Below are 12,612 nucleotides of genomic sequence, written 5' to 3' on the forward strand. Positions count from 1 at the left end.
ATGCTCAAGGCTGCTTTTCCTCCTGAAAATGAAAAGCAGGTAAAAAAAATGAGATAAAAGTGTACACATTACTGAATGACATGAGATGAAAGTGAATGATCTTGAATCCAAAAAGGTGAGCTCTTATTCTATGCATATGTCCAACCCAATGACAGTGGGTTTTTTCCCTGTGTGAAGTTTAATATTCTGTGTCAACTTAGCTAGGTTACAGTATCCAGATACTTGGTCAAACGTTATTCTAGATGTTTCTGTGAAGGCATTTTTTTAGTGAGATTAACATTTGAATGTTTATGTGATACATATATATATACACACACACAATGGAATAATACTCAGCCATAAAGAGAATGAAATTTTGCCATTTGCAGCAACATGGATAGACTTGGAGGGCATTATGCTAAGTGAAATAAGTCAGACAGAGAAAGACAAATACTGTATGATATCACTTATATGTGGAATCAAAAAAATAAAACAAACTAGTGAACATAACAAAAAAGAAGCAGACTCACAGATTTAGAGAACAAACTAGTGGTTACCAGTGGGGAGAGGCAATACAGGGGTAAGTGATTAAGAGGTACAAACTATTAGGTATAAAATAAGCTACAAGGATATATTGTACAAAACAGGGAATATAGCAAACATTATATAATGACTATAAATGGAATGTAACCTTTAAAAAATATGAATCACTATATTGTACACCTGTAACATATAATATTGTATATCAACGATACTTCAGTTAAAAAATTAATTAAAGTATTAAAAAAACTTAAATCTTTAACTTAAGCAGATTACCCTCCATAGTGTAGGTGGATCTTATCAAATCATATAAAGGCCTTAATAGAAAAAGACTGACTTCCCCAAGCAAGAAGGAATTCTGCCTGCAGACTGCTTTTGGACTCAAACTGCAATTCCTCCCTGAGTCTCCAGCCTGCCAGCCTACCCTGCAGATTTTGGACTTGCTAAGCCTCCAAATCATGTGAGCTTATTTCTTAAAATAAATCTCTCTCTCTATATATATACACATCCTGTAGCTTCTGTTTCTCTGGATAACCCTGACTAATACACCCTGCTACAGCTGAATTGTTAGATCAAGTGATACCCCTGTGGCATTCTACTACTGGGAAATAAATTTAATAAAGTTGTGTAAAACCATTTCAAGCTGTGGATGAAAGGAGAGTACAATCCTTAATTATTAACAAGGACATCTACCTCTTCAGGAATATTAACTATTTTACTATTAGCCTTCTTTTTAAAGATAAAGCCACTTTAACAGTGTACTAGATCTGTGATTTTCCTTGGATCTTCAAGCATGATGATACGGGAAATGTTGAATATCCCCAATCTTGCTTCAATTCATTGGTAATCGAGAGTAGCCAGATATGGCAACATCTACTTCTTGATCAGCCATCACCTCTACTGTGGTGACTTTAAGTGTTAGGGAATGATTCCGAATTCGTTTCAATGGTTGTTGTAACAAATTACCATAAACTGAAACAGAAATACTTTCTTCCACAGAAGTCCAAAACGAGCTTCAAGGTGTCAGCAGGTCCATGCTCCCTCCAGAGGCTGTAGGGAACAATTCATTCCTTGCCTCTTCCAGCTTCTGATGGCTGCCAGCATTCCTTGACGTGTGGCTGCATCCCTCCAAATCTCTGCCTTCCCAGCCACATTAGTTGTCATTTCTCTTTCATCACCTTTAATCTGGTATAGTTTTGAAGTCCTCCCTTGACTCTCATGACCTTGAGAATTTTGGAGATCGGAGACCAATCATTTTTTATAATATCCCTCAGTTTGAGTTTGTCTGATGCCTCCTCATGAGTAGATTCTGGTTATGTTTCTTTGGCAGGGATATCACAGAAGTGGTCCTGTGTGGCTCACTGCGGCCTGTTAGGGCACACATTTTATAATACTTTGTTCCATTACTGGTGATATTAACCATGATCACTTGGTTAGGATGGTGGTTGCCAGGCTTCTCCAACGTAAGTTTACTATGTCTTTCTTAATAATTGAGTATTTTGAGGGGTGGTACTTTGAGGTTATGTAAATGCCCTGTTCCTCATCAAACTTTCAATTTCCCCATTTATCTATCTAGATGTTTACATAATGAATTCCTATGTTGTTTCCTGGGTTTTAATTCATTACTCTCATTATTTATTTTGATGCTCTGACTCATATATAGCCAGTAGCAGCCTCTTCAAACTGGATTCTGTTTCCTTTTGACATCATTTTTTTTTTTTGAGCACTTCCTTAGTTATGGCAGAACAGGATATTCCAGGCTTATTTCTTACTTTCCCTGTCTCAGCTTTGGAATCAGCTCTTTTCCCAAGGATCCCTGATTCCTTTAGTGTAGAATAGTATTTAGAAGCCAAGACCTGGTGCTGGGTGTGGTCATTTCCATTGGGAAGTTGCTACTCCCAAGCCCTTTCAAGAACTAGGCAATTTATATATATACACGTTTACAGTTATATTTATCTATCTACATATATTGAAAACCATGTGTTCACATTAATATCTCCAATTCCAGTCCAACAAAACAGGGTCTATTCTAATTTTCTCCCTTTCCATATTTGTAACTCCCTTCTCTGATAGTGAGAAACTTGACTCCCACTATCCATAATACATTTACTGATTTGACCAAGCCTCTTCATCTTGCTCAGGCTCTGACACCCTGCTTTGTGTCATGATAGCTCCTCTTTTTTTTTTTTTTTTTTTTTTTTTTAAACATCTTTATTGAAGTATAATTGCTTTACAATGGTGTGCTAGCTTCTGCTTTACAACAAAGTGAATCAGTTACACATATACATATGTTGCCATATCTCTTCCCTCTTGCATCTCCCTCCCTCCCACCCTCCCTATCCCACCCCTCTAGGTGGTCACAAAGCACCGAGCTGATCTCCCTGTGCTATGCGGCTGCTTCCCACTAGTTATCTATTTTACATTTGGTAGTGTATATATGTCCATGACACTCTCTCACCCTGTCACATCTCACCCCTCCCCCTCCCCATATCCTCAAGTCCATTCTCTAGTAGGTCTGTGTCTTTATTCCCATCTTGCCACTAGGTTCTTCATGACCTCTTTTTTTTTTTTTTTTTTTCCCTTAGATTCCATATATATGTGTTAGCATACTGTATTTGTTTTTCTCTTTCTGACTTACTTCACTCTGTATGACAGACTCTAACTCCATCCACCTCATTACAAACACCTCCATTTCATTTCTTTTTATGGCTGAGTAATATTCCATTGTATATATGTGCCACATCTTCTTTATCCATTCATCCGATGATGGACACCTAGGTTGCTTCCATGTCCTGGCTATTGTAAACAGAGCTGCAATGAATATTTTGGTACATGACTCTTTCTGAATTATGGTTTTCTCAGGGTATATGCCCAGTAGTGGGATTGCTGGGTCATATGGTAGTTCTATTTTTAGTTTTTTAAGGAACCTCCATACTGTTCTCCATAGTGGCTGTATCAATTTACATTCCCACCAACAGTGCAAGAGTATTCCCTTTTCTCCACACCCTCTCCAGCATTTATTGTTTCTAGATTTTTTGATGATGGCCATTCTGACCGGTGTGAGATGATACCTCATTGTAGTTTTGATTTGCATTTCTCTAATGATTAATGATGTTGAGCATTCTTTCATGTGTCTGTTGGCAATCTGTATCTCTTCTTTGGAGAAATGTCTATTTAGGTCTTCTGCCCATTTTTGGATTGGGTTGTTTGTTTTTTTGTTATTGAGCTGCATGAGCTGCTTGTAAATCTTGGAGATTAATCCTTTGTCCGTTGCTTCATTTGCAAATATTTTCTCCCATTCTGAGGGTTGTCTTTTGGTCTTGTTTATGGTTTCCTTTGCTGTGCAAAAGCTTTTAAGTTTCATTAGGTCCCATTTGTTTATTTGTGTTTTTATTTCCATTTCTCTAGGACCTGGGTCAAAAAGGATCTTGCTGTGACTTATGTCATACAGTGTTCTGCCTATGTTTTCCTCTAAGAGTTTGATAGTGTCTGGCCTTACACTTAGGTCTTTAATCCATTTTGAGTTTATTTTTGTGTATGGTGTTAGGGAGTGTTCTAATTTCATACTTTTACATGTACCTGTCCAATTTTCCCAGCACCACTTATTGAAGAGGCTGTCTTTTCTCCACTGTATATGCTTGCCTCCTTTATCAAAGATAAGGTGACCATATGTGCGTGGGCTTATCTCTGGGCTTTCTATCCTGTTCCATTGATCTATATTTCTGTTTTTGTGCCAGTACCAAACTGTCTTGATTACTGTAGCTTTGTAATATAGTCTGAAGTCAGGGAGCCTGATTCCTCCAGCTCCATTTTTCGTTCTCAAGATTGCTTTGGCTATTCGGGGTCTTTTGTGTTTCCATACAAATTGTGAAATTTTTTGTTCTAGTTCTGTGAAAAATGCCAGTGGTAGTTTGATAGGGATTGCATTGAATCTGTAGATTGCTTTGGGTAGCAGAGTCATTTTCACAATGTTTATTCTTCCAATCCAAGAACATGGTATATCTCTCCATCTATTTGTATCATCTTTAATTTCTTTCATCAGTGTCCTATAATTTTCTGCATACAGGTCTTTTGTCTCCTTAGGTAGGTTTATTCCTAGGTATTTTATTCTTTTTGTTGCAATGGTAAACGGGAGTGTTTTCTTAATTTCACTTTCAGATTTTTCATCATTAGTATACAGGAATGCAAGAGATTTCTGTGCATTAATTTTGTATCCTGCTACTTTACCAAATTCATTGATTAGCTCTAGTAGTTTTCTGGTAGCATCTTTTGGATTCTCTATGTATAGTATCATGTCATCTGCAAACAGTGACAGCTTTACTTCTTCTTTTCCGATTTGGATTCCTTTTATTTCTTTTTCGTCTCTGATTGCTGTGGCTAACACTTCCAAAACTATGTTGAATAATAGTGGTGAGAGTGGGCAACCTTGTCTTGTTCCTGATCTTAGTGGAAATGGTTTCAGTGTTTCACCATTGAGGACAATGTTGGCTGTGGGTTTGTCATATACGGCCTTTATTATGTTGAGGAAAGTTCCCTCTATGCCTACTTTCTGCAGGACTTTTATCATAAATGGGTGTTGAATTTTGTCGAAAGCTTTCTCTGCATCTATTGAGATGATCATATGGTTTTTCTCCTTCAATTTGTTAATATGATGTATCACGTTGATTGATTTGCGTATATTGAAGAATCCTTGCATTCCTGGAATAAACCCCACTTGGTCATGGTGTATGATCCTTTTAATGTGCTGTTGGATTCTGTTTGCTAGTATTTTGTTGAGGATTTTTGCATCTATGTTCATCAGTGATATTGGCCTGTAGTTTTCTTTCTTTGTGACATCTTTGCCTGGTTTTGGTATCAGGGTGATGGTGGCCTCGTAGAATGAGTTGGGGAGTGTTCCTCCCTCTGCAATATTTTGGAAGAGTTTGAGAAGAATAGGTGTTAGCTCTTCTCTAAATGTTTGATAGAATTCGCCTGTGAAGCCATCTGGTCCTGGGCTTTTGTGTGTTGGAAGATTTTTAATCACAGTTTCAATTTCAGTGCTTGTGATTGGTCTGTTCATATTTTCTATTTCTTCCTGGTTCAGTCTCGGCAGGTTGTGCATTTCTAAGAATCTGTCCATTTCTTCCAGGTTGTCCATTTTATTAGCATAGAGTTGCTTGTAGTAATCTCTTATGATCGTTTGTATTTCTGCAGTGTCAGTGGTTACTTCTCCTTTTTCATTTCTAATTCTATTAATTTGAGTCTTCTCCTTTTTTCTCTTGATGAGTCTGGCTAATGGTTTATCAATTTTGTTTATCTTCTCAAAGAACCAGCTTTTAGTTTCATTGATTTTTGCTATTGTTTCCTTCATTTCTTTTTCATTTATTTCTGATCTGATCTTTATGATTTCTTTCCTTCTGCTAGCTTTGGGGTTTTTTTGTTCTTCTTTCTCTAATTGCTTTAGGTGCAAGGTTAGGTTGTTTATTCGAGATGTTTCCTGTTTCTTGATGTAGGCTTGTATTGCTATAAACTTCCCTCTTAGAACTGCTTTTGCTGCATCCCATAGGTTTTGGATCGTCGTGTCTCCATTGTCATTTGTTTCTAGGTATTTTTTGATTTCCCCTTTGATTTCTTCAGTGATCACTTCGTTATTAAGTAGTGTATTGTGTAGCCTCCATGTGTTTGTATTTTTTACAGATCTTTTCCTGTAATTGATATCTAGTCTCATAGCGTTGTGGTCGGAAAAGATACTTGATACGATTTCAATTTTTTTAAATTTACCAAGGCTTGATTTGTGACCCAAGATATGATCTATCCTGGAGAATGTTCCATGAGCACTTGAGAAAAATGTGTATTCTGTTGTTTTTGGGTGGAATGTCCTATAAATATCAATTAAGTCCATCTTGTTTAATGTATCATTTAAAGCTTGTGTTTCCTTATTTATTTTCATTTTGGATGATCTGTCCATTGGTGAAAGTGGGGTGTTAAAGTCCCCTACTATGATTGTGTTACTGTCGATTTCCCCTTTTATGGCTGTTAGTATTTGCCTTATGTATTGAGGTGCTCCTATGTTGGGTGCATAAATATTTACAATTGTTATACCTTCCTCTTGGATCGATCCCTTGATCATTATATAGTGTCCATCTTTGTCTCTTGTAATTGTCTTTATTTTAAAGTCTATTTTGTCTGATATGAGAATTGCTACTCCAGCTTTCTTTTGATTTCCATTTGCATGGAATATCTTTTTCCATCCCCTCACTTTCAGTCTGTATGTGTCTCTAGGTCTGAAGTGGGTCTCTTGTAGACAGCATATATATGGGTCTTGTTTTTGTATCCATTCAGCCAGTCTGTGTCTTTTGGTGGGAGCATTTAATCCATTTACATTTAAGGTAATTATCGATATGTATGTTCCTATTCCCATTTTCTTAAATGTTTTGGGTTTGTTATTGTAGGTGTTTTCCTTCTCTTGTGTTTCTTGCCTAGAGAAGTTCCTTTAGCATTTGTTGTAAAGCTGGTTTGGTGGTGCTGAACTCTCTCAGCTTTTGCTTGTCTGTAAAGGTTTTAATTTCTCCATCAAATCTGAATGAGATCCTTGCTGGGTAGAGTAATCTTGGTTGTAGGTTTTTCTCCTTCATCACTTTAAGTATATCCTGCCACTCCCTTCTGGCTTGCAGCGTTTCTGCTGAAAGATCAGCTGTTAACCTTATGGGGATGCCCTTGTGTGTTATCTGTTGTTTTTCCCTTGCTGCTTTTAATATGTTTTCTTTATATTTAATTTTTGATAGTTTGATTAATATGTGTCTTGGTGTGTTTCTCCTTGGATTTATCCTGTATGGGACTCTCTGTGCTTCCAGGACTTGATTAACTATTTCCTTTCCCATATTAGGGAAGTTTTCAACTATAATCTCTTCAAATATTTTCTCAGTCCCTTTCTTTTTCTCTTCTTCTTCTGGGACCCCTATAATTCGAATGTTGGTGCGTTTAATGTTGTCCCAGAGGTCTCTGAGACTGTCCTCAGTTCTTTTCATTCTTTTTTCTTTATTCTGGTCTGCAGTAGTTATTTCCACCATTTTATCTTCCAGGTCACTTATCCGTTCTTCTGCCTCAGTTATTCTGCTATTGATCCCATCTAGAGTATTTTTAATTTCATTTATTGTGCTTGTCATCGTTTCTTGGTTCCTCTTTAGTTCTTCTACGTCCTTGTTAAATGTTTCTTGCATTTTGTCTATTCTATTTCCAAGACTTTGGATCATCCTTACTATCATTATTCTGAATTCTTTTTCAGGTAGACTACCTATTTCCTCTTCATTTGTTAGGTCTGGTGTGTTTTGACCCTGCTCCTTCATCTGCTGTGTGTTTTTCTGTCTTCTCATTTTGCTTATCTTACTGTGTTTGGGGTCTCCTTTTCACAGGCTGCAGGTTCGTAGTTCCCGTTGTTTTTGGTATCTGTCCCCAGTGGCTAAGGTTGGTTCAGTGGGTTGTGTAGGTTTCCTGGTGGAGGGAACTAGTGCCTATGTTCTGGTGGATGAGGCTGGATGTTGTCTTTCTGGTGGGTTCGTCCACGTCTGGTGGTGTGTTTTGGGGTGTCTGTGGCCTTATTATGATTTTAGGCAGCCTCTCTGTTAATGGATGGGGCTGTGTTCCTGTCTTGCTAGTTGTTTGGCATAGGGTGTCCAGCACTGTAGCTTGCTGGTCGTTGAGTGAAGCTGGGTCTTGATGTTGAGATGGAGATCTGTGAGAGATTTTCGCCGTTTGGTATTACGTGGAGCTGGGAGGTCTCTTGTGGACCAGTGTCCTGAAGTTGGCTCTCCCACCTCAGAGGCACAGCCCTGATGCCTGGCTGGAGCACCAAGAGCCTTTCATCCACACGGCTCAGAATAAAAGGGAGAAAAAATGGAAAGAAAGAAAAAAAGAGGATAAAATAAAATAAAATAAAGCAATTATAATAAAAAATAAGAAAAAAAATTATTAAGAGTAAATTTATTAAGAAAAAAAATTTTTTTTAATTTTTAAAAATAGATTTATTAATTTTTTATACTAAAAATAAGAAAAAAATTATTTAGAAAAAATTTATTAAGAAAAAAAATTTTTTAATTTTTTAAAATAAAAAATATGAAAAAACTTATTAAAAATTTTTTTTAAAAATAGAAAATAAGGAAAAAATTATTAAGAAAACATTTATTAGGGAAAAAAAATTTTTTAAGCCAAAAAAAAAAAAAAAAAAACAACAACAAAAAAAAACGGACGGACCTAACCCTAGGACTAACGGTGAGAGCAAAGCTATACAGACAAAATCTCACCCAGAAGCATACACATCTACACTCACAAAAAAAAGGAAAAGGGGAAAAGTTAATATATCCTGCTCCCAAAGTCCATCTCCTAAATTTGGGATGATTCGTTGTCTATTCAGGTATTCAACAGATGCAGGCACATCAAGTTGTTTGTGGAGCTTTAATCCGCTGCTTCTGAGGCTGCTGGGAGAGATTTCCCTTTCTCTTCTTTGTTCGCACAGCTCCCGGGGTTCAGCTTTGGATTTGGACCCGCCTCTGCATGTAGGTCCCCTGAGGGCGTCTGTTCCCCGCCCAGACAGAACGGGGTTAAAGGAGCAGCTGATTCGGGGGCTCTGGCTCAGTCAGGCCGGGGGGAGGGAGCGGTACGGAGGAGGCGGGGCGAGCCTGCGGCGGCAGAAGCCGGCGTGACGTTGCAGCAGCCTGAGGCGCGCCGTGCGCTCTCCCGGGGAAGTTGTCCCCGGATTACGGGAGCCTGGCCGTGGCGGGCTGCACAGGCTCCCGGGAGGGGCGGTGTGGAGAATGACCTGTGCTCGCCCACAGGCTGTTTGGTGGCGGCAGCAGCAGCCTTAGCGTCTCATGCCCGTCTCTGGGGTCCGCGCTGATAGCCGCGGCTCGCGCCCGTCTCTGGAGTTCGTTTAAGTGGCGCTCTGAATCCCCTCTCCTTGCACGCCGCGAAACAAAGAGGCAAGAAAAAGTCTCCTGCCTCTTCGGCAGCTGCAGACTTTTTCTCGTGCACCCTCCCGGCTAGTTGTGGTGCGCTAGACCCTTCAGGCTGTGTTCACGCAGCCAACCCCAGTCCTCTCCCTGGGATCCGACCGAAGCCCGCGCCTCAGCTCCCAGCCCCCGCCCGCCCCGGCGGGTGAGCAGACAAGCCTCTCGGGCTGGTGAGTGCTGCTCGGCGCCGAGCCTCTGTGCGGGAATCTCTCCGTTTTTCCCTCTGCGTCCCTGTTGCTGTGGGATCCGCGCTGATAGCCGCGGCTCGCGCCCGTCTCTGGAGCTCGTTTAGGCGGCGCTCTGAATCCCCTCTCCTTGCGCGCCGCGAAACAAAGAGGCAAGAAAAATTCTCTTGCCTCTTTGGCAGCCGCAGTCTTTTTCCCGGACTCCCTCCCGGCTAGCACCGAAGCCCGAGCCCCAGCTCCCAGGCCCCGCCCGCCCCGGCGGCTGAGCAGACAAGCCTCTCGGGCTGGTGAGTGCTGGTCGGCACCGCTCCTCTGTGCGGGAATCTCCGCTTTGCCCTCCGCACCAATGTGGCTGCGCTCTCCTCCGTGGCTCCGAAGCTTCCCCCCTCTGCTACCCGCAGTCTCTGCCCACGAAGGGGCTTCCTAGTGTGTGGAAACCTTTCCTCCTTCACAGCTCCCTCCCACTGGTGCAGGTCCCGTCCCTATTCTTTTGTCTCTGTTATTTCTTTTTTCTTTTGTCCTACCCAAGTACGTGGGGATTTTCTTGCCTTTTGGGAGGTCTGACGTCTTCTGCCAGCGTTCAGTGGGTGTTCTGTAGGAGCAGTTCCACGTGTAGATGTATTTCTCATGTATCTGTGGGGAGGAAGGTGATCTCCGCGTCTTACTCTTCCGCCATCTTGCCCCTCCCTCGATAGCTCCTCTTCACACCTTTGCCAAACGCCTACCTTCCTCTGCCCCTTATAATGGCTTTTGGACTGAATTGTTTAGAAAAGAAAGGGAAGGGAAATGAAAGAGGAAGAGAAAAATAATATTCAGCCAATTTTTGTTAAATATGCACTATGGGCAAAGGATTATGCTAGGTTCTCTTTGGGATACAGATAATAATAATAATAATAAAATGCATCAGAGCTTATAGATTTAGCAGTCAGCTGGGCTAGATTATACTGTTATAGCGAACGGCTCCTACATCTCAGGGGCTTAAGACCACAAAGGTCTATTTCTCACTCACATTTTATGTCCTTCGTGTCTCTGCTCTATCTCGTCTTTATTCCAGGACCAGGCTAAAGGAACAAACCATTCCTGAGATGTGCTAATCTGGGGATGGTCTTGCAGTAGAGGAAATAACAGGATGGTTGGAACCATATGATAAGTCTTAAAGTTTCTGACTGGAAGTTGCCTATGTCATTTCTGCTCACATTTCACTGACCAATGCAAGTTATAAGACCAAACTTGACATTATTGGGGCAAAGAGGTACAATCTTTCTGCAGAGAGAGGAAACAAATATTTGAAAAAAAAATCATGCAATAAACCACATAGATCTGTGGACCTATACACTTAACTACCAGGCACAATATAATAGAGGAAAATGCATACTCCATTTAATCCCACTTTACACTAAGATGGATAGGAAATATATAGCAAACTGAAGGGGGTGGCCCTTATGCTATCAAGACATTTTGTGGTCTTGAAGAAAAAAAGATTTCAGGTAAAAGTGAGAAATAGATAAAAATGGCAATAAGGACACTTGCCTGGGTAGGATAAGCAGAGGAAATAAGGAAAGCAGTACGTTCTTTAAGACCTGGAGAAGGAACATAAAATAATATGTAACATTCCTGAGGAGGTCGATTTTCAAGTTAATAATTAAGGTTTGCACCCTCCTCTCACCAGCAGCCCTAAAGGGTTCTGTAGAGCTTTATCAGATTCATTTCCCAGCAGTGGAATCCCAGAGGCGTGTTTCTTGGACTAACAATTTATTTGTAACAGGGGAAGAAAAAACCCACTATCACTGGACTGGATAGATGGATAGAATAAAAAACTATATTTCAGATTTTTCCCAGTTTAATGATTGAAAAATGGTATCTCAGTGTAGTTTTAGTTCAGATTTCACTTATTATGAGTGAAGATGAGCATCTCATGTTTTTATGCCTCTATTTCCATTTCAGTGGGCTGTTTTTATTCATACCCTACACCTACTTTTCTGTTGGGTTTTGAGTCTTTTTCTAATTGATTCCTAAGAAAGGTTGAGAAGGATTTTGTTGGTCTGGGCTGTGATGAGGAATTCTGCCAGAACTGTGCCAGGTGCTAGGGATGGATGGGACACAGTCCTTGCGCTGGGTATCGCCCAGTCTGTAGGGAAGATGGGTTGACTACGGCAAACGGAAAGACTCACCTGTTTCGAGTATTTGGGAAATAGCAGCCAGTTCAAGGGTGGGGCTTAGGGCTCACGGAGGCCCTGGAAGGAGCACAGTCCCATCCAGGGTAAAGAGAGGCTCTTAGTGTCAGGCTTTCTAGGAGCAGACGCTGAGATGGAGGTTCTTTTTCAAGCGAGTCCTCTCAGGAGAAGATGAATGAGAGAACCAGGACAGGTCAAAGGAGGAAAACTAAGCTGGAATGTGGTCTCCATGGGAGACTAGCTTCAGCTGGGCCCCTGGGAAGCTCCAGAGCATGAACTGCCCCCCAGAGCTGGCTGTCCCTCCCTTGAGAGAAGCAACTTGCTCTTCGTACTCCATTTTGGTAAGTCCTTGGTGGAAAAATATAATATGGTACCGTGAGATCCACAGTAATATATATATTTGGCAAAACCAAAACATACATTATTGGAAATCAAGTACCACCTGGTTGCACTGAAATAGTAATTTATGAATGCATGTTAAAGTAAACTCAGATTTCAAATCCACCTGGTAGGCAGTTTTGGCTGATATGTTTTATGAGCGGCACAAGAAGTATATACTGTTAACTTTGTTCAAGATTTCACTTTGAAGGATACATACTAACAAATATAGCTCTATATACATGAGCCCTGCTTCTGGCTCCATTGTGCACTTACAGAAAAATACACATGTTAATTTCCGTATCTAAGTTGAAACTATTACCACGGTTTGTACAAATCTTACTATCCCACCTTCATTGCAAGACGTGGAGG

Source organism: Eubalaena glacialis, chromosome 5 (assembly GCF_028564815.1).
Source record: "Eubalaena glacialis isolate mEubGla1 chromosome 5, mEubGla1.1.hap2.+ XY, whole genome shotgun sequence".
Taxonomy (NCBI): Eukaryota; Metazoa; Chordata; class Mammalia; order Artiodactyla; family Balaenidae; genus Eubalaena; species Eubalaena glacialis.